Source organism: Palaemon carinicauda, chromosome 1, assembly GCF_036898095.1.
Source record: "Palaemon carinicauda isolate YSFRI2023 chromosome 1, ASM3689809v2, whole genome shotgun sequence".
Lineage (NCBI taxonomy): Eukaryota > Metazoa > Arthropoda > Malacostraca > Decapoda > Palaemonidae > Palaemon > Palaemon carinicauda.
Window position 1 is genome coordinate 320,951,046 of NC_090725.1, and position 13,667 is coordinate 320,964,712.

A 13,667-nucleotide genomic window follows, 5' to 3' on the forward strand; every position below is an offset into this window, starting at 1 on the left:
AACGTTATTGATGCTGTCTGAGCGAATGTGTGGCAGTAATTTTGGTCTTTTAGAAGTTTTTTTTTGATATTATAGATTCTTCTGAAACGAAGGTTTGGCAGTTATTTTAGTCTTCTTTAAGCGTTTTAAATGTTACATATGCTTTCTGAGCGTAGATTTGGCAGAAATTTAGCCCTTTCAAAGTGTTTTAAATATTATAGATGCTGTCTGAGCGATGATCTGTCAGTAATTTTAGTTTTCTCGCAGCGTTTTAAATATTATAGATGCTCTATGAGCGAAGGTCTGGCAGTAATTTTAGTCTTTTCAAAGTTTTCTCGTGTTTTTCTGTCTATAATTCATTGTTCTCATATATCAGCAATCCTCTTATAGTGATGAACATAAAGCGTGATTGAAAGAACTCCTCTCTTGCTCTGTAAAATCCCATTGGTCTGGTCAATTAGGTTTTTTGACAAACATGTGGTTTTAATCAAAGGTACCTAAAAATTTACAACATAATTATTTTTTTTTCATTTGATTAAGTACTTTTAGTCTTCTCGAATTATTTTGAACATTTTATTGCGGTCTGAGTGAAGATTTGGCAGTAATTTTAGTCTTTTCAAAGTATTTCGAACGTTATAGATATGGCCTGAGCGAAGAAATATAGTAATTTTATTCTTTTCGAAGCATTTTGAACGTTATAGATGCTGTCTGAGCGGAGATATGACAGTAATTTTTGTCTTCTTTAAGTATTTGAACGTTATAGATGCTGTCTGAAGGAAAACCCGGCAGTATTTTTAGTCTTCTTTAAGTATTTGATCGTTATAGATGCTGTCTGGGGGAAAATCTGGCAGTATTTTTAGTCTTCTTTAAGTATTTGAACGTTATAGATGCTGTCTGAGGGAAAATCCGGCAGTATTTTTAGTCTTCTTTAAGTATTTGAACGTTATAGATGCTGTCTGAGGGAAAATCCGGCAGTATTTTTAGTCTTCTTTAAGTATTTGAACGTTTTAGATGCAGTCTGAGCGAAGATTTGGCAGTAATTTCAGTCTTTTCGAAGTATTTTGAAAGTTATAGATGCTGTGTGAGCTAAAATCTGGCAGTCATTTTAGTCTTCTTTAAGTATTTGAACGTTATAGATGCTGTCTGAGGGAGAATCCGGCAGTATTTTTAGTCTTCTTTAAGTATTTGAACATTATAAATGCAGTCTGAGGGAAAATCCGGCAGTATTTTTAGTCTTCTTTAAGTATTTAAACGTTATAGATGCTGTCTGAGGGAAAATCCGGCAGTATTTTTAGTCTTCTTGGAGTATTTGAACGTTTTAGATGCAGTCTGAGCGAAGATTTGGAAGTAATTTCAGTCTTTTCGAAGTATTTTGAACGTTATAGATGCTGTGTGAGCTAAAATCTGGCAGTATTTTTAGTCTTCTTTAAGTATTTGAACGTTATAGATGCTGTCTGAGGGAAAAGGCAGCAGTATTTTTAGTCTTCTTTAAGTATTTGAATGTTATAGATGCTGTCTGAGGGAAAATCTGGCAGTATTTTTAGTCTTCTTTAAGTATTTGAACGTTATAGATGCTGTGTGAGGGAAAACCGGGCAGTATTTTTTGTCTTCTTTGAGTATTTGAACGTTATAGATGCTGTCTGAGGGAAAATCCGGCAGTATTTTTAGTCTTCTTTAAGTATTTGAACGTTATAGATGCTGTCTGAGGGAAAATCCGGCAGTATTTTTAGTCTTCTTTAAGTATTTGAACGTTATAGATGCTGTCTGAGGGAAAATCCGGCAGTATTTTTAGTCTTCTTTAAGTGTTTGAACGTTATAGATGCTGTCTGAGGGAAAACCGGGCAGTATTTTTAGTCTTCTTTAAGTATTTGATCGTTATAGATGCTGTCTGAGGGAAAACCGGGCAGTATTTTTAGTCTTCTTTAAGTATTTGATCGTTATAGATGCTGTCTGGGGGAAAATCCGGCAGTATTTTTAGTCTCCTTTAAGTATTTGAACGTTTGAGATGCAGTCTGAGCGAAGATTTGGCAGTAATTTCAGTCTTTTCGAAGTATTTTGAACGTTATAGATGCTGTGTGAGCTAAAATCTGGCAGTATTTTTAGTCTTCTCGAAATATTTTTAATCTTGTAGATTTTTTTGATGGAAGGGTTGACAGTAATTTTAATCTTCTCAAAGTACTTGGAACATTATAGATGCCTCTGAGGGAAGATATGGAAGTGATTTTAATCTTTTCGGAGTATTTTGAAAGTTATTGAAGCTCTCTGAGCGAGCATCTGGCAGTAATTTTAGTCTTCTCGAAGTATTTTGAACGTTATAAATGCTTTCTGTGGGAAGATTTGGCAGTGATTTTAGTCTTTTCGGAGTATTTTGAACGTTATAATGCTTTCTGTGGGAAGATTTGGCAGTGATTTTAGTCTTCTCGAAGTATTTTGAACGTTATAAATGCTTCCTGCGGGAAGATTTGGCAGTGATTTTAGTCTTTTCGAAGTATTTTGGACGTTATAAATGTTTTCTGCGGGAAGATTTGGCAGTGATTTTAGTCTTCTCGAAGTATTTTGAACGTTATAAATTCTTTTTGCGGGATGATTTGGCAGTGATTTTAGTCTTCTCAAAGTATTTTGAACATTATAAATGCTTTCTGCGGGAAGATCCGGCAGTGATTTTAGTCGTTTCAAAGAATTGTGAACGCTATAGATGCTGTGTGAGGGATGATCTGGCATTAATTTCAGTCTTCTCGAAGTATTTTGAACGTTATTGATGCTGTCTTAGCGAAGGTGTGGCAGTAATTTTGGTCTTTTAGAAGTGTTTTTTTGATATTATAGATTCTTCTGAAACGAAGGTTTGGCAGTTATTTTAGTCTTCTTTAAGCGTTTTAAATGTTACATATGCTTTCTGAGCGTAGATTTGGCAGAAATTTAGCCCTCTCAAAGTGTTTTAAATATTATAGATGCTCTCTGAGCGATGATCTGTCAGTAATTTTAGTTTTCTCGTAGAGTTTTAAATATTATAGATGCTCTATGAGCGAAGGTCTGGCAGTAATTTTAGTCTTTTCAAAGTTTTCTCGTGTTTTTCTGTCTATAATTCATTGTTCTCATATATCAACAATCCTCTTATAGTGATGAACATAAAGCGTGATTGAAAGAACTCCTCTCTTGCTCTGTAAAATCCCTTTGGTCTTGTCAATTAGGTTTTTTGACAAACCTGTGGTTTTAATCAAAGGTACCTAAAAATTTACAACATAATTATTTTTTTTTTTCATTTGATTAAGTACTTTTAGTCTTCTCGAATTATTTTGAACATTATATTGCGGTCTGAGTGAAGATTTGGTGGTAATTTTAGTCTTTTCAAAGTATTTCGAACGTTATAGATATGGCCTGAGCGAAGAAATATAGTAATTTTATTCTTTTCGAAGCATTTTGAACGTTATAGATGCTGTCTGAGCGGAGATATGACAGTAATTTTTGTCTTTTTTAAGTATTTGAACGTTATAGATGCTGTCTGAAGGAAAACCCGGCAGTATTTTTAGTCTTCTTTAAGTATTTGATCGTTATAGATGCTGTCTGGGGGAAAATCTGGCAGTATTTTTAGTCTTCTTTAAGTATTTGAACGTTATAGATGCTGTCTGAGGGAAAATCCGGCAGTATTTTTAGTCTTCTTTAAGTATTTGAACGTTATAGATGGTGTCTGAGGGAAAATCCGGCAGTATTTTTAGTCTTCTTTAAGTATTTGAACGTTTTAGATGCAGTCTGAGCGAAGATTTGGCAGTAATTTCAGTCTTTTCGAAGTATTTTGAACGTTATAGATGCTTTGTGAGCTAAAATATGACAGTAATTTTTTTCTTCTTTGAGTATTTGAACGTTATAGATGCTGTCTGAGGGAAAACCCGGCAGTATTTTTAGTCTTCTTTAAGTATTTGAACGTTTTATATGCAGTCTGAGCGAAGATTTGGCAGTAATTTCAGTCTTTTCGAAGTATTTTGAACGTTATAGATGCTGTGTGAGCTAAAATCTGGCAGTATTTTTAGTCTTCTCGAAATATTTTTAACGCTGCAGATCTTTTTGATGGAAGGGTTGACAGTAATTTTAATCTTCTCAAAGTACTTGGAACGTTATAAATGCTTTCTCTGGGAAGATTTGGCAGTGATTTTTGTCTTCTCGGAGTATTTTGAACGTTATAAATGCTTTCTGCGGGAAGATTTGGCAGTGATTTTAGTCTTCTCGAAGTATTTTGAACGTTATAAATGCTTTTTGCGGGAAGATTTGGCAGTGATTTTAGTCTTTTCGAAGTATTTTGAACGTTATAAATGCTTTCTGCGGGAAGATTTGGCAGTGATTTTAGTCGTTTCAAAGTATTCTGAACGCTATAGATGCTGTGTGAGGGAAGATCTGGCAGTAATTTTAGTCTTTTCGAAGTACTTGGAACGTTATAAATGCTTCTGAGCGAAGATCTGTAAGTGATTTTATTCTTTTCGAAGTATTTTGAAAATTATTGAACCTATCTGATAGAGCATCTGGTAGTAATTTTAGTCTACTCGAAGTATTTTGAACGTTATTGATTCTGTCTGAGCAAAAATCTGACAGTATTTTCAATGTTTCTGAAGTATTTGAACGTATAAATGCTGTCTAAGGGAAAATCGGGCAGTATTTTTAGTCTTTTCCTAGTATTTTTAACGTTATAGTGGCTGTTTGAGGGAAGATATGGCATTAATTTTAGTATTGAAATATTTTGAACGTTATAGATTCTAGTTGAGGGAAAATTTGACAGTAATTTTAATTTTCGCGGAATATTTTGAACGTTATGGATGCTGTGTGACCATAGATTAGCATTGATTTCAGTCTTCTCGAAGAATTTTGAACGTTATTGATGCTGTCTGAGCGAATGTGTGGCAGTAATTTTGGTCTTTTAGAAGTGTTTTTTTGATATTATAGATTCTTCTGAAACGAAGGTTTGGCAGTTATTTTAGTCTTCTTTAAGCGTTTTAAATGTTACATATGCTTTCTGAGCGTAGATTTGGCAGAAATTTAGCCCTTTCAAAGTGTTTTAAATATTATAGATGCTGTCTGAGCGATGATCTGTCAGTAATTTTAGTTTTCTCGCAGCGTTTTAAATATTATAGATGCTCTATGAGCGAAGGTCTGGCAGTAATTTTAGTCTTTTCAAAGTTTTCTCGTGTTTTTCTGTCTATAATTCATTGTTCTCATATATCAGCAATCCTCTTATAGTGATGAACATAAAGCGTGATTGAAAGAACTCCTCTCTTGCTCTGTAAAATCCCTTTGGTCTTGTCAATTAGGTTTTTTGACAAACATGTGGTTTTAATCAAAGGTACCTAAAAATTTACAACATAATTATTTTTTTTTTCATTTGATTAAGTACTTTTAGTCTTCTCGAATTATTTTGAACATTTTATTGCGGTCTGAGTGAAGATTTGGCAGTAATTTTAGTCTTTTCAAAGTATTTCGAACGTTATAGATATGGCCTGAGCGAAGAAATATAGTAATTTTATTCTTTTCGAAACATTTTGAACGTTATAGATGCTGTCTGAGCGGAGATATGACAGGAATTTTTGTCTTTTTCAAGTATTTGAACGTTATAGATGCTGTCTGAAGGAAAACCCGGCAGTATTTTTAGTCTTCTTTAAGTATTTGATCGTTATAGATGCTGTCTGGGGGAAAATCTGGCAGTATTTTTAGTCTTCTTTAAGTATTTGAACGTTATAGATGCTGTCTGAGGGAAAATCCGGCAGTATTTTTAGTCTTCTTTAAGTATTTGAACGTTATAGATGGTGTCTGAGGGAAAATCCGGCAGTATTTTTAGTCTTCTTTAAGTATTTGAACGTTTTAGATGCAGTCTGAGCGAAGATTTGGCAGTAATTTCAGTCTTTTCGAAGTATTTTGAAAGTTATAGATGCTGTGTGAGCTAAAATCTGGCAGTAATTTTAGTCTTCTTTAAGTATTTGAACGTTATAGATGCTGTCTGAGGGAAAATCCGGCAGTATTTTTAGTCTTCTTTAAGTATTTGAACATTATAGATGCAGTCTGAGGGAAATTCCGTCAGTATTTTTAGTCTTTTTTAAGTATTTGAACGTTATAGATGCTGTCTGAGGGAAAATCCGGCAGTATTGTTAGTCTTCTTTAAGTATTTGAACGTTTTATATGCAGTCTGAACGAAGATTTGGCAGTAATTTCAGTCTTTTCGAAGTATTTTGAAAGTTATAGATGCTGTGTGAGCTAAAATCTGGCAGTAATTTTAGTCTTCTTTAAGTATTTGAACGTTATAGATGCTGTCTGAGGGAAAATCCGGCAGTATTTTTAGTCTTCTTTAAGTATTTGAACATTATAGATGCAGTCTGAGGGAAATTCCGTCAGTATTTTTAGTCTTCTTTAAGTATTTGAACGTTATAGATGCTGTCTGAGGGAAAATCCGGCAGTATTGTTAGTCTTCTTTAAGTATTTGAACGTTTTATATGCAGTCTGAACGAAGATTTGGCAGTAATTTCAGTCTTTTCGAAGTATTTTGAACGTTATAGATGCTGTGTGAGCTAAATTCTGGCAGTATTTTTAGTGTTCTTTAAGTATTTGAACGTTATAGATGCTGTCTGAGGGAAAATCCGGCAGTATTTTTAGTCTTTAAGTATTTGAACGTTTTAGATGTAGTCTGAGCGAAGATTTGGTAGTAATTTCAGTCTTTTCGAAGTATTTTGAACGTTATAGATGCTGTGTGAGCTAAAATCTGGCAGTATTTTTATTCTTCTTTAAGTATTTGAACGTTATAGATGCTGTCTGAGGGAAAATCCGGCAGTATTTTTAGTCTTCTTGGAGTATATGAACGTTTTAGATGCAGTCTGAGCGAAGATTTGGCAGTAATTTCAGTCTTTTCGAAGTATTTTGAACGTTATAGATGCTGTGTGAGCTAAAATCTGGCAGTATTTTTAGTCTTCTTTAAGTATTTGAACGTTAAAGATGCTGTCTGAGGGAAAATCCGGCACTATTTTTAGTCTTCTTTAAGTATTTGAACGTTTTAGATGCAGTCTGAGCGAAGATTTGGCAGTAATTTCATTCTTTTCGAAGTATTTTGAACGTTATAGATGCTGTGTGAGCTAAAATCTGGCAGTATTTTTAGTCTTCTTTAAGTATATGATCGTTATAGATGCTGTCTGGGGGAAAATCTGGCAGTATTTTTAGTCTTCTTTAAGTATTTGAACGTTTTAGATGCAGTCTGAGCGAAGATTTGGCAGTAATTTCAGTCTTTTCGAAGTATTTTGAACGTTATACATGCTGTGTGAGCTAAAATCTGGCAGTATTTTTAGTCTTTTTTAAGTATTTGAACGTAATAGATGCTGTCTGAGGGAAAATCCGGCAGTATTTTTAGTCTTCTTTAAGTATTTGAACATTATAGATGCTGTCTGATGGAAAATCCGGCAGTACTTTTAGTCTTCTTTAAGTATTTGAACGTTATATATGCTGTCTGAGGGAAAATCCGGCAGTATTTTTAGTCTTCTTTAAGTATTTGAACGTTATAGATGCTGTCTGAGCGAAGATTTGGCAGTAATTTCAGTCTTTTCAAAGTATTTTGAACGTTATAGATGCTGTGTGAGCTAAAATCTTGCAGTATTTTTAGTCTTTTCGAAATATTTTTAACGCTGGAGATCTTTTTGATTGAAGGGTTGACAGTAATTTTAATCTTCTCAAAGTACTTGGAACGTTATAGATGCTTCTGAGGGAAGATATGGAAGTGATTTTAACCTTTTCGGAGTATTTTGAAAGTTATTGAAGCTATCTGAGCGAGCATCTGGCAGTAATTTTAGTCTTCTCGAAGTATTTTGAACGTTATAAATTCTTTCTGTGGGAAGATTTGGCAGTGGTTTTAGTCTTCTCGAAGTATTTTGAAGGTTATAAATGCTTTCTGTGGGAATTTTTGGCAGTGATTTTAGTCTTCTCAAAGTATTTTGAACGTTTTAAATGCTTTCTGCAGGAAGATTTGGCAGTGATTTTAGTCTTCTCGAAGTATTTTGAACGTTATGAATGCTTTCTGCGGGAAGATTTGGCAGTGATTTTAGTCTTCTCGAAGTATTTTGAACGTTATAAATGCTTTCTGCGGGAAGATTTGGCAGTGATTTTAGTCGTTTCAAAGTATTGTGAACGCTATAGATGCTGTGTGAGGGAAGATCTGGCAGTAATTTTAGTCTTTTCGAAGTACTTGGAACGTTATAGATGCTTCTGAGCGAAGATCTGTAAGTGATTTTATTCTTTTCGAAGTGTTTTGAAAATTATTGAACCTATCTGAGAGAGCATCTGGCAGTAATTTTAGTCTACTCGAAGTATTTTGAACGCTATTAATGCTGTCTGAGCAAAAATCTGATATTATTTTCAATGTTTCTGAAGTATTTGAACGTTTTATATGCAGTCTGAGCGAAGATTTGGCAGTAATTTCAGTCTTTTCGAAGTATTTTGAACGTTATAGATGCTTTGTGAGCTAAAATCTGGCAGTGTTTTTAGTCTTCTTTAAAGATTTGAACGTTATAGATGCTGTCTGAGGGAAAACCGGGCAGTATTTTTTGTCTTCTTTAAGTATTTGATCGTTATAGATGCTGTCTGGGGGAAAATCCGGCAGTATTTTTAGTCTTCTTTAAGTATTTGAATGTTTTAGATGCAGTCTGAGCGAAGATTTGGCAGTAATTTCAGTTTTTCGAAGTATTTTGAACGTTAAAGATGCTGTGTGAGCTAAAATCTGGCAGTATTTTTAGTCTTCTTGAAATATTTTTAACGCTGCAGATCTTTTTGATGGAAGGGTTGACAGTAATTTTAATCTTCTCAAAGTACTTGGAACGTTATAAATGCTTTCTGTGGGAAGATTTGGCAGTGATTTTTGTCTTCTCGGAGTATTTTGAACGTTATAAATGCTTTCTGTGGGAAGATTTGGCAGTGATTTTAGTCTTTTCTAAGTATTTTGAACGTTTTAAATGCTTTCTGCAGGAAGATTTGGCAGTGATTTTAGTCTTCTCGAAGTATTTTGAACGTTATGAACGCTTTCTGCGGGAAGATTTGGCAGTGATTTTAGTCTTCTCGAAGTATTTTGAACGTTATAAATGCTTTCTGCGGGAAGATTTGGCAGTGATTTTAGTCGTTTCAAAGTATTGTGAACGCTATAGATGCTGTGTGAGGGAAGATCTGGCAGTAATTTTAGTCTTTTCGAAGTACTTGGAACGTTATAGATGCTTCTGAGCGAAGATCTGTAAGTGATTTTATTCTTTTCGAAGTGTTTTGAAAATTATTGAACCTATCTGAGAGAGCATCTGGCAGTAATTTTAGTCTACTCGAAGTATTTTGAACGCTATTAATGCTGTCTGAGCAAAAATCTGACATTATTTTCAATGTTTCTGAAGTATTTGAACGTTTTATATGCAGTCTGAGCGAAGATTTGGCAGTAATTTCAGTCTTTTCGAAGTATTTTGAACGTTATAGATGCTTTGTGAGCTAAAATCTGGCAGTGTTTTTAGTCTTCTTTAAAGATTTGAACGTTATAGATGCTGTCTGAGGGAAAACCGGGCAGTATTTTTTGTCTTCTTTAAGTATTTGATCGTTATAGATGCTGTCTGGGGGAAAATCCGGCAGTATTTTTAGTCTTCTTTAAGTATTTGAATGTTATAGATTCTGTCTGAGGGGAAATCCGGCAGTATTTTTTGTCTTCTTTAAGTATTTGAATGTTTTAGATGCAGTCTGAGCGAAGATTTGGCAGTAATTTCAGTTTTTCGAAGTATTTTGAACGTTAAAGATGCTGTGTGAGCTAAAATCTGGCAGTATTTTTAGTCTTCTTGAAATATTTTTAACGCTGCAGATCTTTTTGATGGAAGGGTTGACAGTAATTTTAATCTTCTCAAAGTACTTGGAACGTTATAAATGCTTTCTGTGGGAAGATTTGGCAGTGATTTTAGTCTTCTCGAAGTATTTTGAACGTTATAAATGCTTTCTGCGGTAAGATTTGGCAGTGATTTTAGTCGTTTCAAAGTATTGTGAACGCTATAGATGCTGTGTGAGGGAAGATCTGGCAGTAATTTTAGTATTTTCGAAGTACTTGGAACGTTATAGATGCTTCTGAGCGAAGATCTCTAAGTGATTTTATTCTTTTCGAAGTATTATGAAAATTATTGAACCTATCTGAGAGAACATATGGCTGTAATTTTAGTCTACTCGAAGTATTTTGAACGTTATTGATGCTGTGTGAGCAAAAATCTGACAGTATTTTCAATGTTTCTGAAGTATTTGAACGTTATAGATGCTGTCTGAGGGAAAATCCGGCAGTATTTTTAGTCTTCTTTAAGTATTTGAACGTTATAGATGCTGTCTGAGGGAAAATCCGGCAGTATTTTTAGTCTTCTTTAAGTATTTGAATGTTTTAGATGCAGTCTGAGCGAAGATTTGGCAGTAATTTCAGTCTTTTCGAAGTATTTTGAACGTTATAGGTGCTGTGTGAGCTAAAATCTGGCAGTATTTTTAGTCTTCTTTAAGTATTTGAACGTTATAGATGCTGTCTGAGGGAAAACCGGGCAGTATTTTTTGTCTTCTTTAAGTATTTGATCGTTATAGATGCTGTGTGGGGGAAAATCCGGCAGTATTTATAGTCTTCTTTAAGTATTTGAACGTTATAGATGCTGTCTGAGGGAAAATCCTGCAGTATTTTTAGTCTTCTTGGAGTATTTGAACGTTTTAGATGCAGTCTGAGCGAAGATTTGGCAGTAATTTCAGTCTTTTCGAAGTATTTTGAACGTTATAGATGCTGTGTGAGCTAAAATCTGGCAGTATTTTTAGTCTTCTTTAAGTATTTGAACGTTAAAGATGCTGTCTGAGGGAAAATCCGGCACTATTTTTAGTCTTCTTTAAGTATTTGAACGTTTTAGATGCAGTCTGAGCGAAGATTTGGCAGTAATTTCATTCTTTTCGAAGTATTTTGAACGTTATAGATGCTGTGTGAGCTAAAATCTGGCAGTATTTTTAGTCTTCTTTAAGTATATGATCGTTATAGATGCTGTCTGGGGGAAAATCTGGCAGTATTTTTAGTCTTCTTTAAGTATTTGAACGTTTTAGATGCAGTCTGAGCGAAGATTTGGCAGTAATTTCAGTCTTTTCGAAGTATTTTGAACGTTATACATGCTGTGTGAGCTAAAATCTGGCAGTATTTTTAGTCTTTTTTAAGTATTTGAACGTTATAGATGCTGTCTGAGGGAAAATCCGGCAGTATTTTTAGTCTTCTTTAAGTATTTGAACATTATAGATGCTGTCTGATGGAAAATCCGGCAGTACTTTTAGTCTTCTTTAAGTATTTGAACGTTATATATGCTGTCTGAGGGAAAATCTGGCAGTATTTTTAGTCTTCTTTAAGTATTTGAACGTTATAGATGCTGTCTGAGCGAAGATTTGGCAGTAATTTCAGTCTTTTCAAAGTATTTTGAACGTTATAGATGCTGTGTGAGCTAAAATCTTGCAGTATTTTTAGTCTTTTCGAAATATTTTTAACGCTGTAGATCTTTTTGATTGAAGGGTTGACAGTAATTTTAATCTTCTCAAAGTACTTGGAACGTTATAGATGCTTCTGAGGGAAGATATGGAAGTGATTTTAACCTTTTCGGAGTATTTTGAAAGTTATTGAAGCTATCTGAGCGAGCATCTGGCAGTAATTTTAGTCTTCTCGAAGTATTTTGAACGTTATAAATTCTTTCTGTGGGAAGATTTGGCAGTGGTTTTAGTCTTCTCGAAGTATTTCGAAGGTTATAAATGCTTTCTGTGGGAAGATTTGGCAGTGATTTTAGTCTTCTCGAAGTATTTTGAACGTTTTAAATGCTTTCTGCAGGAAGATTTGGCAGTGATTTTAGTCTTCTCGAAGTATTTTGAACGTTATGAACGCTTTCTGCGGGAAGATTTGGCAGTGATTTTAGTCTTCTCGAAGTATTTTGAACGTTATAAATGCTTTCTGCGGGAAGATTTGGCAGTGATTTTAGTCGTTTTAAAGTATTATGAACGCTATAGATGCTGTGTGAGGGAAGATCTGGCAGTAATTTTAGTCTTTTCGAAGTACTTGGAACGTTATAGATGCTTCTGAGCGAAGATCTGTAAGTGATTTTATTCTTTTCGAAGTGTTTTGAAAATTATTGAACCTATCTGAGAGAGCATCTGGCAGTAATTTTAGTCTACTCGAAGTATTTTGAACGCTATTAATGCTGTCTGAGCAAAAATCTGACATTATTTTCAATGTTTCTGAAGTATTTGAACGTTTTATATGCAGTCTGAGCGAAGATTTGGCAGTAATTTCAGTCTTTTCGAAGTATTTTGAACGTTATAGATGCTGTGTGAGCTAAAATCTGGCAGTGTTTTTAGTCTTCTTTAAAGATTTGAACGTTATAGATGCTGTCTGAGGGAAAACCGGGCAGTATTTTTTGTCTTCTTTAAGTATTTGATCGTTATAGATGCTGTCTGGGGGAAAATCCGGCAGTATTTTTAGTCTTCTTTAAGTATTTGAATGTTATAGATTCTGTCTGAGGGGAAATCCGGCAGTATTTTTTGTCTTCTTTAAGTATTTGAATGTTTTAGATGCAGTCTGAGCGAAGATTTGGCAGTAATTTCAGTTTTTCGAAGTATTTTGAACGTTATAGATGCTGTGTGAGCTAAAATCTGGCAGTATTTTTGGTCTTCTCGAAATATTTTTAACGCTGCAGATCTTTTTGATGGAAGGGTTGACGGTAATTTTAATCTTCTCAAAGTACTTGGAACGTTATAAATGCTTTCTGTGGGAAGATTTGGCAGTGATTTTTGTCTTCTCGGAGTATTTTGAACGTTATAAATGCTTTCTGTGGGAAGATTTGGCAGTGATTTTAGTCTTTTCTAAGTATTTTGAACGTTATAAATGCTTTCTGCGGGAAGATTTGGCAGTGATTTTAGTCTTCTCGAAGTATTTTGAACGTTATAAATGCTTTCTGCAGTAAGATTTGGCAGTGATTTTAGTCGTTTCAAAGTATTGTGAACGCTATACATGCTGTGTGAGGGAAGATCTGGCAGTAATTTTAGTATTTTCGAAGTACTTGGAACGTTATAGATGCTTCTGAGCGAAGATCTCTAAGTGATTTTATTCTTTTCGAAGTATTATGAAAATTATTGAACCTATCTGAGAGAGCATATGGCTGTAATTTTAGTCTACTCGAAGTATTTTGAACGTTATTGATGCTGTGTGAGCAAAAATCTGACAGTATTTTCAATGTTTCTGAAGTATTTGAACGTTATAGATGCTGTCTGAGGGAAAATCCGGCAGTATTTTTAGTCTTCTTTAAGTATTTGAACGTTATAGATGCTGTCTGAGGGAAAATCCGGCAGTATTTTTAGTCTTCTTTAAGTATTTGAATGTTTTAGATGCAGTCTGAGCGAAGATTTGGCAGTAATTTCAGTCTTTTCGAAGTATTTTGAACGTTATAGATGCTGTGTGAGCTAAAATCTGGCAGTATTTTTAGTCTTCTTTAAGTATTTGAACGTTATAGATGCTGTCTGAGGGAAAACCGGGCAGTATTTTTAGTCTTCTTTAAGTATTTGATCGTTATAGATGCTGTCTGGGGGAAAATCCGGCAGTATTTTTAGTCTTTTTTAAGTATTTGAACGTTATAGATGCTGTCTGAGGGAAAATCCGGCAGTATTTTTAGTCTTCT